Raw genomic sequence first — 20976 nt, forward strand, 5'->3', positions numbered from 1 at the left:
GGAGAAGTGATTATTAGTTTTTGTCAAAGGCAAGCCATTTCGAAGATACAAGGCTAAATGTACGAAAAATGGCAGTTTTTGAGAGAACTAAGCATCCGATTTGAATGATTTAAAAAACTTTCTGCTTGTGTTGACAAAACAATTGCTTTTGGAAAAAAAAATATTTCAATTTTTTTCTAATTTCTTTAATGAGATTTAATTAAATAATTCAGATTTTAACTTCAATTCTGGCTGAAGTTTCACTCACTTATACTTGAAATAAGTAATTTTAAATTTGTAATTTAGATAATTCTTATAAAATTAAACAATATTACAGTATTTATAATAATCTCTGTGAAAACATTTAATATTTTTTCGAACAGTTCGTTACGGTACGGGAAGTTCCAACAACTTGCCTTAAGGCACGATGCCATATACCCCTAGTTTTTTTTTCATCAGAATTTTATCTTATAAGTCAAACAGAGGTTGTTATGTACAGACTATCAGATTTATTGAAACTGTGTGTGGCTTTATGGCCTATAAATCAATTAATCTTCAGTATTTCTTCTAAAACTGTATCTAGATTGTTCATACACATGAGTTTTCAACGAATCCGTTTTTGACATTGAAGAAAAATAACTTACAATGTGCTAATCAGTACTACATGACAAACACAAACGCGCGATATATTTTTGAATTTGTTAATGAGGTGTTTCGAATCATGTATAATTGAATATAGTAATATTAATAGCTTCATTTAACTTGCGATTGAAAATTAGTTAAACTATTTTTTTTATCACTTAAAGTTGCAATGTTATTGAAGATACCAGTTAAATGATTTTTTGCATGGCCAATTATATGTGGTGTGTTGAATAATTGACAAATTAATGGGTTTGTTTATTTCTAGCGGATTTACGCTAGAATATGTTGCTGATGAATGTACTAAACAAGCTAAAAACTATTTAAAAATTATTTTCCAATTTTATCCAATGCAAAGTTTAATAGTATGCAATTGACATGATTTTTAAATAAAATTATGATAAATCTGAATATGAAAAGAATATATATCTATCAAGTTGACTATTTTACAAATTTATGCGTCTGAAGTAATCAAGTGAATATGTACTTAATACAAATGTAAATGTATAAATATACATTTTTATAAATTTATTGAATTGAAGAGACACTATAACAGCATACCTAACACTGACAATAAATGATTATTATGAACAATGTTAGGAAATTATATTTAAAAATTATTGTTGTCACTTAATACAAAATAGAATTAATAGACTGTACTATGCAAGTATACATAGTTGTAGTAGAAATATTTTTAAAAATATTGAATTTTTTTCAAAACATTTAGGCTGCGTAGCCGTTTTAGAGACGAAATATCGAAGCGCGTAAGAGCCGCGGTCTAACGGTTAACTATTATAAATATTGGTATGGAACCCATATAAATGTAAACAAAATTTGTACTTGTTATTAAAATCTCTATAAAATATCTGATAATTTTGATTTGCATTTGCATATGATAGTTTTTGACCGCCAAATAGCTTTTTTTACTTATTTCATTGTATCTTCAAAACGGCTTGACCTGCCTTCCTAAAAATTTAATCAGTTCTTCATTTCGACAATACAAGTAAAAATAATTTTTGAATGATTCAAATCTTACGCTTCATTGTCCCAAAAACTGAATTACGATTCTTGGAACTTTTGCCAAGCAATTTCCACTTACTTTTGAAATTCCTTTTCCAGCTCTACAACAGCAGATTTACGAGAAGTAACTCTCGTAAATCTGCGTTTCATAACAAAATTGTTACACTTTATCATCACACAACCTACGCATTTAATTAATTATGGAAACGAATAGCATTATCTTATCATAATAAAATATGATAGAAAACAGTAAAAGCTCTATGAAAGCTTGATAGATTTTTCGACATGGCATCCATGAAATTGATACTTAAATGTACTGAATTTGTTGGCGGAAGTTTTCTAATTAGAAAATTTGCTTGATAATAATGCAGTTATGATTAAATACCTCTATTTTATTTAATAAATGATTTTGCGCGATAACATAACATGATGTGTTTTTTTTCTTGTTTGTATGTCTTATATATAAATTGTAGGGAAATTACAAACAAAATGGCATGGTATCGTTTTTTATTTATGATTTTATAATCAGTCTCGATCGTTTCTACTCATCAGATTTATTAAGTGGAAACTAAAATTAAATATTAATTAAAGCAAAATCAAACTAATTATAAAAACCATTTGGTCCATATAATTTGAATAAAATGACATAAGGCAAGGACAAACTGATATACTTATTTTCAAAAAGACAGTTCAGAAATTAATCATATCGACACATAATGTATGAGCCGAAAGGTAACAAATCATCACAACAAATGTAAAAGTTTTTCTACAAATTTCTCTTCTTTTTTAGTGGATCCTTTGGTCTGTTTTTATAAGTAGTTAAAGTAAATATGAAAAGTCAAATCATCTCTGACAGGTTTTGATTTACTTTTTTTGATCTCGAATAAATTACGCTGTAGTATTTGCAAAATTTTTTTCATTGTATAAGTAAATTAATAATTTATCAGAATTCCATCAAAATCTTGATAATTGCAATAAAATTGTTCGAAATCACTAATACTGGCTTAAGTTCATCGAATTTATTAGAAATAATTACCATTAGTAATGAATAAGTCCCAAAACGAACATGACAAAATCACTCTCAAAATAAACTTTTGAAGGCGAGATTACTTCGACAAGACTGTGACAATGACCAGGGCCGGATTTAGAAATTTGGCGCCCCGGGGCACTGACAAAAATGCCGCCCCATTCCTAAAATTTTACGAACTTTGGAACTTTTTTTAAAGCAATCGCGCTGCTTTAGCTGCGAGGGACAAAATATAGAAGCGCGTAAGCGCCGCGTCGCAGTCTAACGGATAAACAATGTTACAGAACTTATATAAATGTAAACCAAATTTATACTTATTATTATAATATCTTTAAAATATCTGATAATTTAATGTGCATATGTCTTATGATCACTTTTGTCCGTCAAATGTTTTTTTTTTCAATTTTTTTTATTGGATCATCGAAACCGCTAAACCTGCCCCCCACAAATTTAAGCAGTTATTTATTCTGTAAATTTTTTTGAATATTATTCGACGCTTTTTTCTCAAAAACTGAATTATCATTTTTGGCATTTTGGCCCGTATTCTCGAAATCGACTTGAATAATTAAAAAATATTAGATTTGTATTGATGGGGAGACGTGCTGATTAGCTTTTGGTACAGACAATTACGAAAAATCGTAATTTGGTTTCGATATTTCTTCTTTGAAACAGCGACGTAGCGCGTTTGCTTTGCAAAAAGTTCATAATTTTCGAAAAATTTCAAAATACAAAAAATGTGTTTTAGAAGTCTTTTTTTTCATTTTTCAATAAAATTTAAAGCTCTTTATAAAATGTAATTTTCAGTACGGGATGTATCAGTAATTTGTCTTAAGGCACAATTCCATGAGTCACTAGTTTAAATTTTTTTTTCGACGCTATAAGCTTGGAAGTGCACAAATACGTCATTTTAAGAGGGCTCGAGAACTGAAGAACATATTTTTCTTAAACTTCCAGCTTGTTTACGGATCTTTATATTAGCAAAATTGTCAAATTTGATAACTTATTAACCAATTTGATAATTTACGTTCGGAGAGGGAGGCAAAGCAAAATAATAAATTTTAGTTATCGTTTATTTCAACCAAAATTTTGCATTGCGATCGTATTATGTTTTGTTAATTATATTTCTTAAAACAAAAAATGTTGTTAAAAAAAGTTGATTATATTGTATAGAATTTTTTTCTCACTATCCAAATTTTGCCGCCCCCCAAAATTTGCCGCCCTGGGCAGTAGCCCCGATTGCCCCTACTGTAAATCCAGCACTGACAATGACGCTCAATTTCTGACAGGATTGTGATTATAGCTTTCTTCAAGTTTTACAGTCGTGGAAACGTAACTAAAACTAGGCAATATATAAATAAGGCCACTGTGTCATTTTGTTCATATATACCATTTTGTCCGTATTTCCTCTATTTTTTAGGATATTTGTTGCAAAGTATTGGTACTTTTCCTAGTTCTTTAGTAAATTGGAAATATGTATTGTAAAGAATGCCGATAAAAATATTAACAGCTGTACACGATCTAACTGAATTCTACCCCCTAATACTGCATTGCAAAACTTGTGATAAAATTTCATATGACGATAAATCATAACGACTATCCAATTATAAATGGTATTGGCCGATATTCACTAGAAACTAATTGATATGGTTATTACGCATAAAATTATTGACTAACATGTTCAAATCTATATTTATTTTTCCTTGTTTCATTTTCTTTATCTTGCTATGATAAACTAAAATGTTGAAAATATTCAACATGCAATTATAAATCGTAAATTAATTTTTGTGCCGACTTTGAGTTGCTAGAAATTATTTCATACGATGAATACGTACATTCTAGAGTCTAACGTTTTTTCCAAAGCTATTGATCAATTCGTGTGTTCAATTAATAAGTGCGGGGCGTAGAAATATATGTACGGAAAAATATATTAACGATCAATCAAATTTTACGGAGACGTAGGCTCGGTATAGTATTTATTGCGGTCTTATTGCGAATTATGATTTTTAATCCACTTTTGTAGCGTTTACGTCAAACATTAACTTAAATTTATCAATACATATTTAATCAACGAAAGATATTTTAATTCAATATACGAAAAATAATAATGACTTTATGACAATTTGTTAGAAAATGTCGTATTCACTCTTTACCTATTCTAGAATTCATTTCGTTTTATTCGTACAGTACGATTTTGTACTCTTACGTTAGAATTAGTAATATTATCCAAATGCTCAAAGTTGTTCAAGCAGTAAGTACCGCTCTTCAAGTAAGCTCTAATTTTACCGCTCAGGATAGAAAATATAAAAAGACATCAGACAACGAATGAAGTATCTGTGAAGTTATATTCTCATATTGTATAATTTTTATCCTTTCACTCCTCCTAATTTGCCTTCGACGACGTCGTGTAGAAGGCACGCTTTTTGCAGAATGGGTCCGATTCAGTTTTTTTCTGTTCAGGATCGTGCTCAGTAGAGTTCTTTCTTCGCCCACTTTTCCCAGGCTTTTTCATTTATTATCTTGGCCCACTTTATTTTCTCAATTTGCCTCCAGCCCCGCAGCTTTCCTTCGAGTTCAAATCTCTGATTCGGACAGATCTATGCTCCAGATATAACACTTTATCAATCTCTTTTGCAAGTCGAGACTTAGTCGTCAGTAGTGTTCATTTCTTCTTGAGCGCCGCCTTGGCGCTTGCGATCCTTGGCCTGATCTCTCGTGCAGTATCTATCTCTGGTCAGAATGCTTACTAAATATTTAAAATGAACAACGTCTTTCAATTCTCGATTTCCTACTGTTATCTTCAGAGGATCATCTCGTTTTGATACTCTCATTACTTTCGATTTGTCGATGTTGATCTCCCTTCCGTATCTTCTGCCCACTTCAACGATTCTGTTCATCATGTTTTGTAGCTCGATTTCGGTTTTCGTATATATATATATAATATATATATATATATATATATATATATATATACACACACACACATATATATATATATTTATATATATTATATATATTAGTTTTTATATATACACATATTAATTTTAAATATACTTTTAAATCAATTATTTTTACCATGTTTAATAAATAAAATGACTATTTTCTTTATATTAAAATTAGTTTATTCTTAAATTTATTTTCAGATTACATACATGCAAACTGAAATACCAAATCAACTAGAAGCAGATCAAAAATGAATTTGCGTAAGCATAGTAGTATGTGCTTACTTCAAATGATGAGAGACAAGGCTCAATAATTATAAAAATACTACTCTCATGTAGTAATTGAACAGCAGCCTTAAACTTGTAAGTATGTACAAATGTCTCAAAACAAAAAATATATCAGCTAATTTGAGTTGGACAATGAGCGGTATCAAAGTTTTAATAAACATGTTGAATTATGTTGGGTAGTTTGCAATATGTTCTTCGTTATTATGCAATGTAGATAAAACCGTTATTATAATTTCAAGAGCAGCCACGCCTGAATGGTCTCTTATGCGGAAATCAAATAGGAGCAACTTAAGAAGCCTTGTAAGAGCTATACAAGATCCAGAAATTTATATTAACATAATTTATACTAAAAAGACAGTAAATAAAGGTTTGCGGGCAAAAAGGTCAACTTTAATTTACTACAACTAAATATAATTCATTTATACGTTCTTTAATTGTTTTATGATACGATTGTTATTAACTTCTTGTAGGGTAGTCATAGTAATGGGCCGAAAATCGAAAATGGAAATTTTTGCATTTCTCGACGTTTTGAAGGTTTCTGAACATTTGGCATACCTGTGAAAACCGGATGTGTGTGTGTTTTGTATGTCCGCATTTTTTTATCTTAGATTCAAGAGATTTTTTATATAAGCTCAAGCTCAACCACATGTTGTTAGGCTGAAAAGTACCAACTAAACCTTTACACTGGCGAAGGTGTAAAAATGAGATAATAGTAAATGAAAAAGTTGCATTACAAAAAATAAATTAAATTAATAGTTATTCCAACTCAATAAAATAATTTATTAGTGTAAATTTTGATTCAAGTTTTTGTGCTCGTTATTTTTAACTTACCGTAGGGTAAGTTATAGTAATCGCAAGAAATCCAAAATAAAAATTGTTATATATCTTTACGTTTCGAAGGTTTCTGAACATTTTGGCATACCTTATAATTAGAAAAAATTGATGTATGTGTGTGTGTGCGCGCGTGTGTGTATGTATGTGCGAATATAATTTTTTGTCGACGATTTCGAAAACACAAAACAACCGATTTTAATGATTCAAAAAACATTCGATTTCTATTGATAAGGAAACGTGTTGATTAGTTCCTGCCAAAAGCAGGTTCAGCCGTTCCGAAGATATGAGACAAAAAGTGTCAACAATGGTAACGCAATTTTTGAGAGAAAAGAGCGTCCAATTTGAATGATTAAAAAAACATTTTATTTGTACTGACAAAATGAATAACTGATTAAATTTTGGGAAGTTAGGTATAGCGCTTTCGGAGATCCAATAAAAAAGTTAAAAAAATGCCATTTGGCGGACAAAAATGGTAATTAGACATATGCACATCAAATTATCAGATAATTTATATATATTTTAATAAGAAGAACAAATTTTGTTTACATTTCTATGGGTTCCGTACCAATGTTTACCCGTTAGACTGCGACGCTGCGCTCACGTGCTTCGATATTTCGTTTCTACACAGCTAATGTATCGCGATTGCTTTGAAAAAAAGTTCAAAAGTTTCAAAATATTTCAAAGTTAAAGAAATTTCAAATTCAAATTTTTCAAAAAGGTCAAATTTATTACAAAAATTCCAAAAATCTATTTTTTTTCAAAGTTCTGAAAAAAGTTTGAATCTTTTTTGAAAAATTTAATTTTTGGTACGGAAAGTTCCAGCAATTTGCTTTAAGGCATCATGCACCACTAGTTATTATTAAAATTGTGTACATAATGAGCATTATGATATGAATACAAACACCGTAGTTAGATATATACTATAATTTTACGTGGTTTCCGAATTAAAATCCAACTATCAACTATCTATCGGAGACCTTCGATTCTCCAGCAGTGACCCCCTCTGCGCGTGTATCGCTGCACGCCGGGCTCGTTCGACAAGAAAATGGTGGCTCGCGCCGCTAAACAGCGCACCGTGCTCCATGATCATTGCCGAGCGTCGCGTTCACAGAGGTGCATCACGCCGCTACGAGAGCGTGCGTTTAACAGAAAAAAAAAAAAATACTTCGCTGACAATGTAACAGTGCATTTAGTGACATTTTATTTAACGAAACATATCAAATAAGGAAATTACATAATCATAAATAAGTGATCAAGTGTTTTGACCATTGTGTTTAAATTTTAGTGCATAAACGGAGAGAAGCAACAACAAACAACAAAACGTAAGTTGTGTGTACAATACATGCACCTGTGTTTTACACTGTACCTGCGCGCGAAGCTGACTCACGTACAAAAACAATCGGTTAACAACTAAAGTTACTCGATTCATAATTACTAAAAAATATCGTAGTCGGTGAATTTTTAATTAAAAAAATACTTTAATTGTTTTTGATTAAATTGCCGCGCCTGATCAGGTGGTTGTTATTCGATTGTTGTCAAAACAAGCAGGTGTGAATGAGAGCAGCTTTGCCAATATGTGTGTGTGCAGTGTGCACTTGTATATAAAGCTATATGCCCGAAATAATTCGCATGTGCTTCCCTATGCACGCGTAAGGTTAAGAATATAGCGATCGATATCATATGGTTGATGTGTAGATTTCAGAGATATCAAAATATTACTGCATCAGAATACTATAAATGAATACAGGAATAGACTGTTCGCATTTATCATTCATTATTTATTGCCTTAGCCTGCGAGATAAAGTACAAATATGTGAATCATTGATAAGTTGTAAGAAATTAATTCAACTAAATTCTTAATAATTTACACATTCATATAGTAGGCCAGCGAAGATGAAATGAATTATGTTTTGACTCTTAAATTTTATGTAAAAATTTAAATTTTACGTAAATGTATTTCATCCCTTTTTTCTGAATCTAATGTATATCACACATGTTTGTGCATAATATATATGTCTTTGCATACGCATAAATAAGTAAATATATATATATATATTATATATATATATATATATATATATACACACATATATATACATATATATATATATATATATATATATATATATACATATAATTTTTTGGAAGAATTTTTTTTTGTCAATCAAAACTTTATTAAAGTTTTATAATAAAAAATTGTTGAGGTTTATAAAAAGCAAAAAATTAAACCTAAATACAAAAATAATAATAAACAGAATATTAACAAAATAAAATTACAAAATATTGAAATAATAATCTTATAACCTAAACTTTGGAAGGATGTAAGTAATATTTGTATTTCAAAGATATTGCACAAATATTATTTTTGTTTTCATTCATGTGTATACTCATTAGTTTGTCAAAATCAACTGTCTTTTGTCTGTAAGACAAAAATAACAATTGTTATTTTACAACAATTTATCTAACAATCACCGAAGCTTATTTCCAATATCACATGTCTTTGAATGTACTTGAGTTCCTTTTTAAAACTTAATAATTATATATATATATATATATATATATATATATATGTATATATATATATATATATATATATATATATATATATATATATCTTTCTTCAACAGGGTGGCAAACAGATCCAATGTCTTCCCATTTTAAAGGGATTATACAAAATAATAACTACATCAGCCAATGCAAAATATAAATTTCATGGGTAGCTTTTTTGCAATAATGACACTTTATATAACCTTGATTATTTATATATTTCGTAAGAAATATTCATCTGCAAAGTTGGAATGACTATTTATTTAATTTATCTCTTGTAAAATTACTTTTTTCAACTTAATTTAAATTTCAACTTAATTTTTTTCAACTTAATTTACTTTTTATTGTTTACATGATCATCAGGGTAATGGTTCGGTTAGTCCTTTTTATCCTACCCACATGTAAGCTTTTATAGATATTGTATAAAAAACCGTTGAATCCAAATTAAAAATAACAATCTTATAAAACAATTAAATAGCATAGACCTATAAATTATATTAAGGTCTCGTAAGCTAAACAACAGTGCTCACAACCAAAAAAAGAGCTAGCAATGAAAGAAAATCTTTTTATTATGTATTTTCAAACATTGCCGTTTATCTTCTGATAGCGACGTCGTAAGAATCAAGGTAATGCCTGTGCATTTATCTTTTGCCTTCCACTTTCAAATATTGTTGTTGAAAAATTTCTAACTTTACTTGTTTTTGAAATATCGGTGGTGGACCTTTTTACCCGGGGAACTTTAAGCTACGCTCTACCTATATATAATATAAGGTTGTCAAATATCTCCCTTCCGCCTTTTTGTATTATAAACCAAGAGCAAAAAAGCGGAAGGAAGATATTTGACAACCTAATATATCGCTCCGGCGACAAAATACATACAAATTTTTGAAATGCCCGAGTGGAAAGGGTTAATTTTTTTTCCTAGCGTAAATTTTAATTATTTTACGATACTTCTACTAGGAACATTGAAAAATAAATACAAATCAATGTATTATTGCTTGGTATAGTAGAGCTTTTTTTCAATAAATGATTTTATTTGAAACAAATGCAATAGATACTATGATCAATTTGTAATAATGCGTTGTAAGAATCAATATGATTATCTAAAGTATCCGTACTTAATAAAGTTCAGAAGAAAATTAATTTCGAAATAAGCATGTGTTAATGGGAGAAGTGCCTTTAGATTAGACTAGACGCCTTAATATCAACTATATTACTTTTCAATTGTGGTCGAACAAACCACATGTGAAAGTAATATTCGTTGTAAATATTACATACGTAGAAATATTTGATAAATATCTGTAATTGACTTTAAGAAACGAGTAGTGCAATAGAATCATATCTAATTGTAAGCGGCTCATAGCCTACGCACAAAACTATACAAAAGCAATTAGTCAAAGCATAACGGCGTTATTTTCTCTCCAAGCGTTAACAATAACGCACTACTGCTAGATCTAGATCAAATGAGAATAAAGCGGTGTATCCAGGAGCCAAATTCAATATGTATTAATTGATTTTTTAGAACACATGACAAACTTTTTGTTGCTTATCTATTATCTGTGGTGTACCATTGCACAAGAAGAGCGTATCGAATTCGTTTATTGAAAGTTACGTACAAATGCGAATTAAAGTACGTTTCTGTGGAATGTTATGACATGTCTTGCAAATTATTCCCGTGGATTTGACGACATTTTACGTTTTAGTTATATTATTGCACATATTTTTTTGAATTGCATCTTATATAGTTTAAAACTGTCTGATGAACACCAAGAACGTTTGTTGGATTTTTTTTTGTTCATTGCATGCTTGGAAGAAATCACAGTATACTCCCTTAATGAGAATAAGAGATATAAGCTTCTCGTGATGGCGTTTCTCTTTTCAATCTGTTGGGATATTTATTAGTGGAAATACGGATAAGATGGCAACTTATGTGGCCTTATTTATAAATTGGCTAGGTTCATTAACGTTTTCGCGACTGTATTGCATGAAGAAAACCATGATAACAATCCTGTCAGATGTTGAGCGTCATTGTCAGAGTCTTGTTGCAGTAATCAGTTCCATCGTGTATTGTGCCTTGAAAAGTTTATTTTGAGGGTGTTTTTCTCATGTTTTCTGTTCTAACCTATTTATAAATAATTGTAATTATTTTAATTAAAATCAATTAACTTATGTCAGTACTAGTGATTTCGATCAATTTTATTGCATTAATCAGGTGGAATTTTGATTGAATACTCATTATTGTTCGATTTTGGACAAAGTGGCACACTTATACAATCAACAAAAGGACATAGTACTATTTCGCAAACATTGCAGGGCCAAGAAAAAAATTAAAACTTGTCAAAAGTGATTGGCTTTTAACTTTTACTCTAAATAAAAAAGAAAAGACTGTGATAATGTCCCAAAAAAGACGAAACGATTTATTTGTTAACTGCTTATTTAAACATTAGCATTTCAGTATGTCCTTAACCTATATGTCATTTTGTCCGTACTAAATGGACAAAATGGTTTTTGTTATAGGTTGCATTTTACCTTAATGAATATGATATTATAGTTCCTACTTAATTAAAATACTATATTACTGGTAGTCAATGAACCAAAGATAATTAAAAGCTATTGAGACTGTTTACAATATTATTAAATAAATAAATACAATTAAAAATCAAAACACCATGTCATTTCGTCCGTACTTTCCTTACTAATATGGAAAAATCCTATAAAAATTTGGAAAAATTATTCAGAGATGTTTTGACCAATGAATTATATTGTTTCATCACGGTTTGATAACTTTAAGTTCCAATTATAAGAAATATTATTGATTTATTATTAAGAATTATTAAGAATAGATTATTGAGCATTCGTTTTTATAGTAAACATACTGAAGCACGAATATTTAGATTTCAATTTTAACACGAAGTATTGATTATTTTTTGTTTGACAAAACCTTTCAACGGCAATTATAACTTGTTCTTTAGATACACTTGTATTATGAATTTAGCAGGATCATGGGTACGTGGGCCAACTGGCAATAAGAGTATGAATACTGTAATAAATGATGTTAATGTAACAGTTATTAGTAAATCATAACGATCCAAAATATAACATGTAATTCGTGTATTATGCGCATACCTCATACATTATTCATAATAACTAACAAAGGCGCGCCGAGCGTTTCAAATGATTCAGATACAACACATTTCAGCATTGGACATGAAACCAGCAAAACAAAGCAGGTGGAACATCTTCAATATTCCGTATACTAAAAAATTTGAAGTTTCTTATTTAGGCGAATTATTAAGGTAGAGTGGGGATTAAAAGTCCACGGGCAAAAAGGTCCACCACAGCAAAGTTAAGAATTTTTTAACAACAATATTTGCAGGTGGAGGGAAAAAATGTATAACCAGTCATTGCCTTGATTCTTACGTCGTTGCTATTGGGAGAAAAACGGCAATTTTGAAATCAATAAACAAGTATTTTGTTTTGTTGTTAGTTTCCGTGTTGTGAGTACCGTTGTTTAGTTTAGAAAACCTTAATATAATTTTTAGATATACGTTATGTCATTGTTAACCTCTGTAAGATCAACTGAAAGGTGTGAAAATAAAAAAAGCAAATGCAAAAGTAAAATAAGTTAAAAAAGCTATTATACAAGAAATAAATTAAATAATAGTTACTCTTACTCTGTTGGTGAATATGATTAACGAAACACCAGATCAAGGATATTTCAATGATATCTCTGTAAAAAAATGCATCCATGAAATTTATGTTTTGCATTGGTTAAATAATATATATATATATATAATTTTGTAAAATCCCTTGAAATTAAAATAAGACATTGGACCTGTTCGCCCCTGGCCGTCCTAATTTACCCCGCCTATGGGGTTAAAAGAACTAGGCTACACATTTTCTACAAATGCTCGTATTACAAAATACACATTTCTACAATGTTGAGGTTGCTGAGAGTTTTACTGAACATATCAGATATTGTTTGTTGATATGTGTTATTTATTGTAAAATATAATTTGTTTGATTTGACCATATATATAGGGGCGTTCCATTAATCACGTGAGCGGTTTTTAAAGATTTTTGGACCTCCCCTCCCCCTTGGTGATACATGGTGATATTCAAATTACCCCCCCACCTCCCCCACCAAACATCACGTGTTATTTTAGTTATGTGGAAAAAACTGTAAAAATTTTTGAATAAAGTATTTTTTTTTAAATGCTTGATATACAAAAAAACAGTTAAAAAATAAATACACGTGATATCATACTATACCCTATACCCCTCCTTCCCCCACGTGATATTTTGTAATTTTTTTCCTCACCCCCCCCCTTCTCCTGAGAACCTCACGTAATTAATGGACGCCCCCTAATATATAATTACCACCACTTATATTTATTATATTTAAATGAACCTAATATTTTTAATTTAAGTATTTTTTTTTTAATTTAATCTTGTACATATAATTTATATATAGAATCTATTAACGTGCGACTCGAACTCATTCAGTATTTAGTGGTAAATATTTTTACTTAAAATATAACTTTATTAATATGTGCAATATAATGTTTTTATATAATATAATTTTTGCTGAAATTGGGTTAATTAAATTAGTGCGTGCGCTTACTTTTTATGTAAATTGCTTATATAATTATTAATAATTATTTTCGTAATGTTTTATATTATGGTAATAACTTTCTCAATTTCAACTTTTATTAATAGACAAACGTAACATGGATGGAAGCATAAAATAATATAATAAATGCGCTGTAATTAGTTTAATGCACTCTGAAGAGCTGATCAAAAATAAAAACATAACTTCATTTCATAGAGTCCAATTTTGGTACGTGTGCTTTGATATATAACTTTTGTACTCTGAAATACTGCAATTAATCTTGAATATTATTTATAGATATATAGTCTTCTTATTTGTAAATTTTTTTCACTTGCAACTTCTATTACAGCAATTCACATTTTTCACGCACGTACAACATAAATTTCTGAATTTTGGATCACCGGCTTATATTTTGTAATGGAAATTTTCTGACAGATAGATAGATGTAATATTCTTACCTTTTGTGTTTGAAACTCTACAAGTTGTGCATTGATTTGTTTTATAAAATTTTTACTGCATATATATTTTAATGTTAAAAATACTATTTACATCTGATATTTGTTTTTTTACATATGCATTTTTTTTTTAATTTGGATATTAGAAAAATATTGTTTTAGTTTCAGAAATTTGTACTATTATATATGAGCTGTTAAATGATTCTTTGAAATTTTTCTTGTAGTTAGTTTGACTAAAAAATGGGGAAAAAAATCGTTTAAAGAATTAATAATAAACGAAATATATAAATATATGGCTGAGTTGAACTCTAACTCGATTCAGGGAAGAATAGTATGAGAATTCTCATTGCCATTTTCACATCGCAGTGTCCGAATTGGGCTATTTTCAATTAGAAACATATGTTTATTTATATTTCCAATTGTATGTACAAATATTGAACGCGATACACGAATTCCAATTAGATGTTGTAGGATTCCGGCAGAAAACATCCATGTATACAATGTCCGCCAAATAAATATAAATACATAGACATTAGTCACTCGTAAATGTGAATTATGTAAACGCAATATAGAATTGATTATGATTACTAATTTTGATATTTGTTTTTAAAACCATAGGCATCAAACTATTCATGAACATATTTCTTATACTCTGCTTTTTCATATTCCCGTTGAATAGAATATTAATCAATCGTTTTTAAATAAAGCACTCAACAAATATCGAATTGTATATTTACCAGAATATACTCACGCAATATTAGACATTTTTACTGATATCATTTTTTATTTCCGAATTCTACTAACATAAGGAGTTTTCATAAGTATTTGTTCATAATCTTCGCTAAACATTCTTGTCTCGAGTTTGATAGCGTGGTTTTGTAAATTATTTTATCTATCGTTAGGCCTGCTAATGATTCATTCCATAATACGAAACAATTTTTTAGGCTGTCATTTTATGATTTAAATTTATTCGCGATCCATTTATAGCCCGGTCAATTTGAACCTAAAAAGGGTGAAGGTTACTATAATTCATAATGGGCTGTAACTTGGAAAATTGTTTACAATACAATTATAAAGAAATCTCAAAAGTCCTCATCGATCCGATGCGAGCTAAAAAAATGGCACAAGGCCAAAGGTAAAAAAATACCCTTTTGCGATTTTTAGATAAATGATCAGTTTTATCGCAAAATTACCTGAGACAATATTGTAGAGCATAAATTTATCTACAAAAACGCCTCAATACTTTGTTTTGCTCAGAGCCACCGTTTTAAAGATATATCACTTTGAAAAGTACATATGTTTAAACGCCACCTACGAGGTAGTGTGCTTAGCTCGTTTTTTACGTGGTTTTCCCAGTAGGCCTATTTTACGGGTCTGTTGTGATTTTGTTTGTTTCGGAAAACTTGCAAAATAATTTGTGAATTTGTGTTGGTATCATTTTTTAGCTCGCATCGGACCGATGAGGTCTTTTGAGATTTATTTTATAATTGTATTTTAAATAAATTTGCCAAGTTACAGCCCATTATGAATTATAGTAACCTTGAATGCGTAAATTGACCGGGCTATTATGCAGACATAAATCACTTCTGAAAGAGAAATAAAATAAATTCATTATTAGTATTTTACATTTTGCGGTACCTTTGTAACATACATGAATCATCGTTTGTATGACTATCGATTTTTAGTGGAATTGTTACAGTACCGCAAGTCCGCGGTTTGATCCACTAATTCGTTCAACTTTTACTTGCCTAAACATAGAATTATTACGATCAAGGATGTTTTGAGGAAAAAACCAATAAAATTTAATTTTCTTGGAACTTTAAGGAAATGTGAAAGTGGGAAGTTTATAGATTAATTGTTCTAACATTCTTTAATATATCGAGTGATATGAACGATATACAAACGTGTTGTTTCACTTCCTATCGATGAAGTTTATTACGTACTCACAAAGCATATAATACAATAGACAACACAATATTTGATTTTTTAGATTACTTTGCTTTAAAGATCACTCAAATTACGAATTCAAGTAACCGGGTACATGTTACAAAGCTTACAAGCATTTTTGAGAAATCAATTTAGTTGATGTATTATTGACATATTTGCTATTGATTACTATGTTTATAAAAGTCGTAATTCAATAAATACTAAATGAAAAATCATTTTAATATTATAAAAGTAAATGTAGAGTTTTTGTAAATACTGTTTGTTATTAATTAGCTGAGAAATTTACTTCGTTATTTAATTTAAACTTTTGTCATTGATATAATCATGGCCCTATTTTACTTGAGTTGTGCTTTCGTAAATTTTCTAAAAATTACTTCTTCACATCATTATATCTTCTTAAGGCACTTTTACTAACCCAATATCAATAGAAACATTTTTAAAAATGTCATACTGTTGACATATGCGTACTAGATCTTGAATAAATCAATATATGTCAAACTTAAAGATTGCTAAATTATAAATCGTGAATCATCAATAATTTATTCCACAAGTAAATACATATTAAAAATCGGCGGTATCCGAGTGGAAAGGGTTACATCATTTTTACCAATAGGGTAGTGCGGAGCACAAAGGTCGAATTTAACTTTGAGCAATTGTATTGTGAAAACCAAACGTTAAGTAAAATGGTATATTTAGTAAAACTCCCAGCTAATTCGTTATTGTATATATATATGTTTTTTTTTTTTTTCATTTTTCAGAAATTTGTAATCTAGCCTTTTTTGCCTCATAGGCGAGTTAAAACACCAGACGGAAAACAGATTCAGTGTCTTATTTTTAAATTTAAAGGTATTTTACGGAATAATAGCTACAACATATGATGATGAAATGGCACAACAGGTGATTTTTAGCATTGTTTTTGAAGTCATTATGAAAAAAATTGGCGCAATAATCACGTAGATCTCACAACATAAAATGATGTATAGATTTCGGAGATTGACAGTAACTGCTGACTGACTCTTTCATAAGAATTTTTGTGATAATCACTTGTCTTTTGTTTTGCAACGAACGCAAAACTGAATCGAGCCGAGAAAGTTAATTTCTTCGTTTTAAGATGCTTAACTATATGCATAGTTCTGATATTATAATTTTTGTTGCAGCATAATTATGCACGTTGTGCAATTCGCAATTGTTACTTTCGTTTCTTAATAATCACATCCAGTCGCCTTATTAGAAGGTGATTGTAAAAAAAATAATATGTGCATTGCAAATTTTGCACCAATTCAAATTGCAATATTAATAGTTTAAGGAAATAGAAATAACTTGTTTGATATTATTAAAATCATAATTCCTGGGCTATGCCACAATTACTAACTTTCATACAATTTTACTAGTTTGTATATATGATTAACTACATATCTTTTTACATCGTTTTTTAATACCAAAATACCAAAACGTGGACCATTGCGTGTTTGCCTTTTCAGAAAATTGCCCAATGAAAATTAATCTGAAATTTTATATTAGGAGAAGTAAAAAGAAATCCATTATCCTTGCAATAGTTGATAACTATCTGTATCTGGGCCGTATAAGACCGATAAGGTTCTACTAGGCGGGCGTTATAAAGATAATATTTCGTACAAAAAAAACTATGAGACAGTTTTGTAATTGATTGGCTCAGTTTTGCTTGAGCGCACGTTAAAAATTGACACTAGCAATGCAAATACACTATATTTTACACTTTTTGTTCGATAAAGGCAAAACGCAAGCCAGCCGGCTGAAAATCTGTATAGTTTTTATTGTCCTGATATTGTAATAGCTAATTACACCCAACTTTGTTTCTGTCAATTAATTCGGTTAATTTCGATGTCAAAGACGCCAGAATCAAGAGTCTCCAACGTCATGTAAGTTGATTTTGATTGCCCAAGAGCTAAAGACTGTACAGAAAACTTTTTGGCAATATTCGAATAAGGCTAGATGTATTGGTTTCACACGAAAACCTACTGGACCGAATTTTCATCTGCAAATCGCTGCTGAATCGCGAGAAAATCGCCTAATTTTTGAAGCGATTGGTGACTGGTGATGAGAAGTTGATCTCTTGCGACAACTTAAAGTGAAGACTGTCGTAATCCAAATTGAGATGAGTAGGAAGAAATGGTAGTCAAGCCAGGTTTTGGATTTGGTAGGTCTAGCAGGGAATTATACTTTGTGAGCCGATTTCTTATGGCATGGCAAAACTATTAACTGTGCGGTTAACAATTAAATTGTCTAATGGAAGAAATCACGCAGAAGCGGCCATCTTTAGCCAATTGGAGAGAAATTGTGCCAGACACATCGATAGTGGCTCGCCAGAAGCTACAGGAGCTTTGGAGGTTTTTATGCATCCATCTTATAGTTCGGACTTGGCACCAAGCGATTACCATCTGTTCCTGTTCGTGGCGAACAGTTTTGCTAATGAAAAATTCACTTCAAGAGAGGTTTGTAAAAATCGACATTCTCAATTTTTTGCTAATAGTGACGAGAGTTGTTATGTGAGGGGCATAATGATATTACATTTAAAATAGCAACAAGTTATCGAACAAAACGACGCATAATTGATTTAAAAAGATCATCCTAATTATAGAAATTAAAGCTTTAATCTTATGCAAAATAATGGATTTCTTTTATTTCATATAATATAATATATTAATTACTACATTATAGAGAAAAAGTATTGATTTTATTTTTGATGAATTGTTAAGAGAAACGAGGAGCAGTTGAGCTTCACGTGCACAGTTTATATTATATTTTTTATAAAAATGCGGAACATGCGGAACTATTAATGAACAATCTAGATTTGAAATTTCGTGTATTTTTTAATTACGTGTAATGATATTGTTTAATGCCTAATCATTGCTATACTAACGTATTAAGTTCAATTTATTATCCACATAATTAAATGCAATTTATAAACTATCGGTAATCACATAGCGTGAATACACATAATTAGTACACATTGAAATTTAATTAGTACCGTTTGCAAATTATTGACGCTTCATGTAGGGAATCAAAATGATTGGAGTGCAAATTTTATAATTAAATTAACACTCAAGAGGAGTTTCAACATACTAATTATCTGTGAAAATGATATAATGAGATGAAACTTGATATCGGTATCAGTACTATATATAAATAGGCTTTATGAATAAATTGGTTTTTACAAAAGGAAAAATAGTGTATACGCAACAATATCAGTTGAGTTTAGTGAGTTGATTTTTCGTCAGATGGAAATGGGAATACTGTTTTAAAATCATTAACATTATATTTATTAATACCTATATTTGCAATTGATTCACCTAGTATGAATATTCGTTAAGTAATACGTTTATAAAATACAAATGCTTGTTTCAGACAAGCAGAATTATTTTTAGCAGTATGTTTGAGTAAATTATAATACGTCTTAATAATTAATTAAGTCTCTTTTCATATTAGTAGTGGCGACGGTTTTTTTAAGAATCTGTTTAAAACTAACGAAAATAAAATTAAAAATGGCAATCGAAATATAAATCTTTAAAGAGATATATTAGTTAATGTAAATCGTTTAACAATACAATCCGTTATGAATTAATTAGTTTCGGTTCGATTGAACAAACTTTGTTGGGGTAGATTAGTTTATATTGCCGATAATGACGAAGGACCAGATATAATTAGTTACTGACCATATCAGATCGATTAGAAAGAGATAATGTTTAGTTTAAATGTTGTATATTTAAACAAAATCCTACGATGTTAAAGGTTGATAGATGATGTTATATATTTAAATGTTATGTTAATACATTTAGAAGAATTTTGAGATATTACTGATCATACTTGTGTTAGTTAAAATTTGAGTTGGACTATTTATGGACAGGATGCATTATAATATAAAGGAATATTTGATACTTCGAAATAGTGGAAAAAAAAAAATTAGGTTTTATTATTGCTATCCTGTATAAAATAGATTTATGTTATTTAGTAGACTCGGGTTGAGTATTAGGGTATGAATTCTTCTTCTATCTTATAGAAAATAAATAAATTGAAGATATGTATTTCAATTTAGTTTTACTTTGCTTTTCTGATTCATCAGAGTTAAAGGGCCCAGAGAATCGTCTGCAATTTAATGATCTGTCTTATAATAGTAACAAATGTTAAAATGTATCAAATTTTTACAACGATCTACTAAATACATGTTGTTAATAATCTTATGTTATCTATTTTTGCTTTTTATGCATATTTTTTTTTGACCATGTGTAACTGATTCTACATTTTATATTAGTTTGATTGGACTTTATTTTTTGGCTGAATAGTATTATAGACATTTAAATTTTTTAAAGAATTATGCTCATAGAAAATGTAATGTGAAATATTTTTATTATTTGCATATACGCGTAATTCAATAAAATCAAAAATAGGTAACTATTACAAAATCTGAGATTAAATTTAGATATAAAAATTTAAATGCTTATTTTATCGATGCAAAATTTAATAATCGCAAATCCGTTACATCAAGCTCTTGGCAGCGCATTATACGTTTGCATTCAATGAAGTTCATTTACCGGTAAACATTTTACAATAAATCGGTTTATAACTCCAGGAATTTGCATCATAAATTGCGGATGTGTATAATTGCAGCGATTGTGATTATTTATTATGCAAATGTTAAATGCTTCGAAAAAA

At 29.4% G+C, this 20976-nt stretch overlaps 1 protein-coding gene across 1 annotated transcript in view; it reads left to right on the forward strand.

The window, feature by feature from the left end:
- Positions 1-7924: 7924 nt before the first annotated feature.
- LOC113376826 overlaps positions 7925-20976 on the forward strand; it is a 141719-nt gene continuing 128667 nt past the window's right edge. Inside the window, exon 1 of the mRNA XM_026616889.1 lies at positions 7925-8048. The gene's annotated coding sequence lies outside the window, so the exon portion shown is untranslated. The remainder of the gene's footprint in view (positions 8049-20976) is intronic.

This window comes from Ctenocephalides felis, unplaced genomic scaffold (assembly GCF_003426905.1).
Source record: "Ctenocephalides felis isolate EL2017-DRISC unplaced genomic scaffold, ASM342690v1 CF-g0.4_SCAFFOLD_01886, whole genome shotgun sequence".
In the NCBI taxonomy this organism is placed as follows: Eukaryota; Metazoa; Arthropoda; class Insecta; order Siphonaptera; family Pulicidae; genus Ctenocephalides; species Ctenocephalides felis.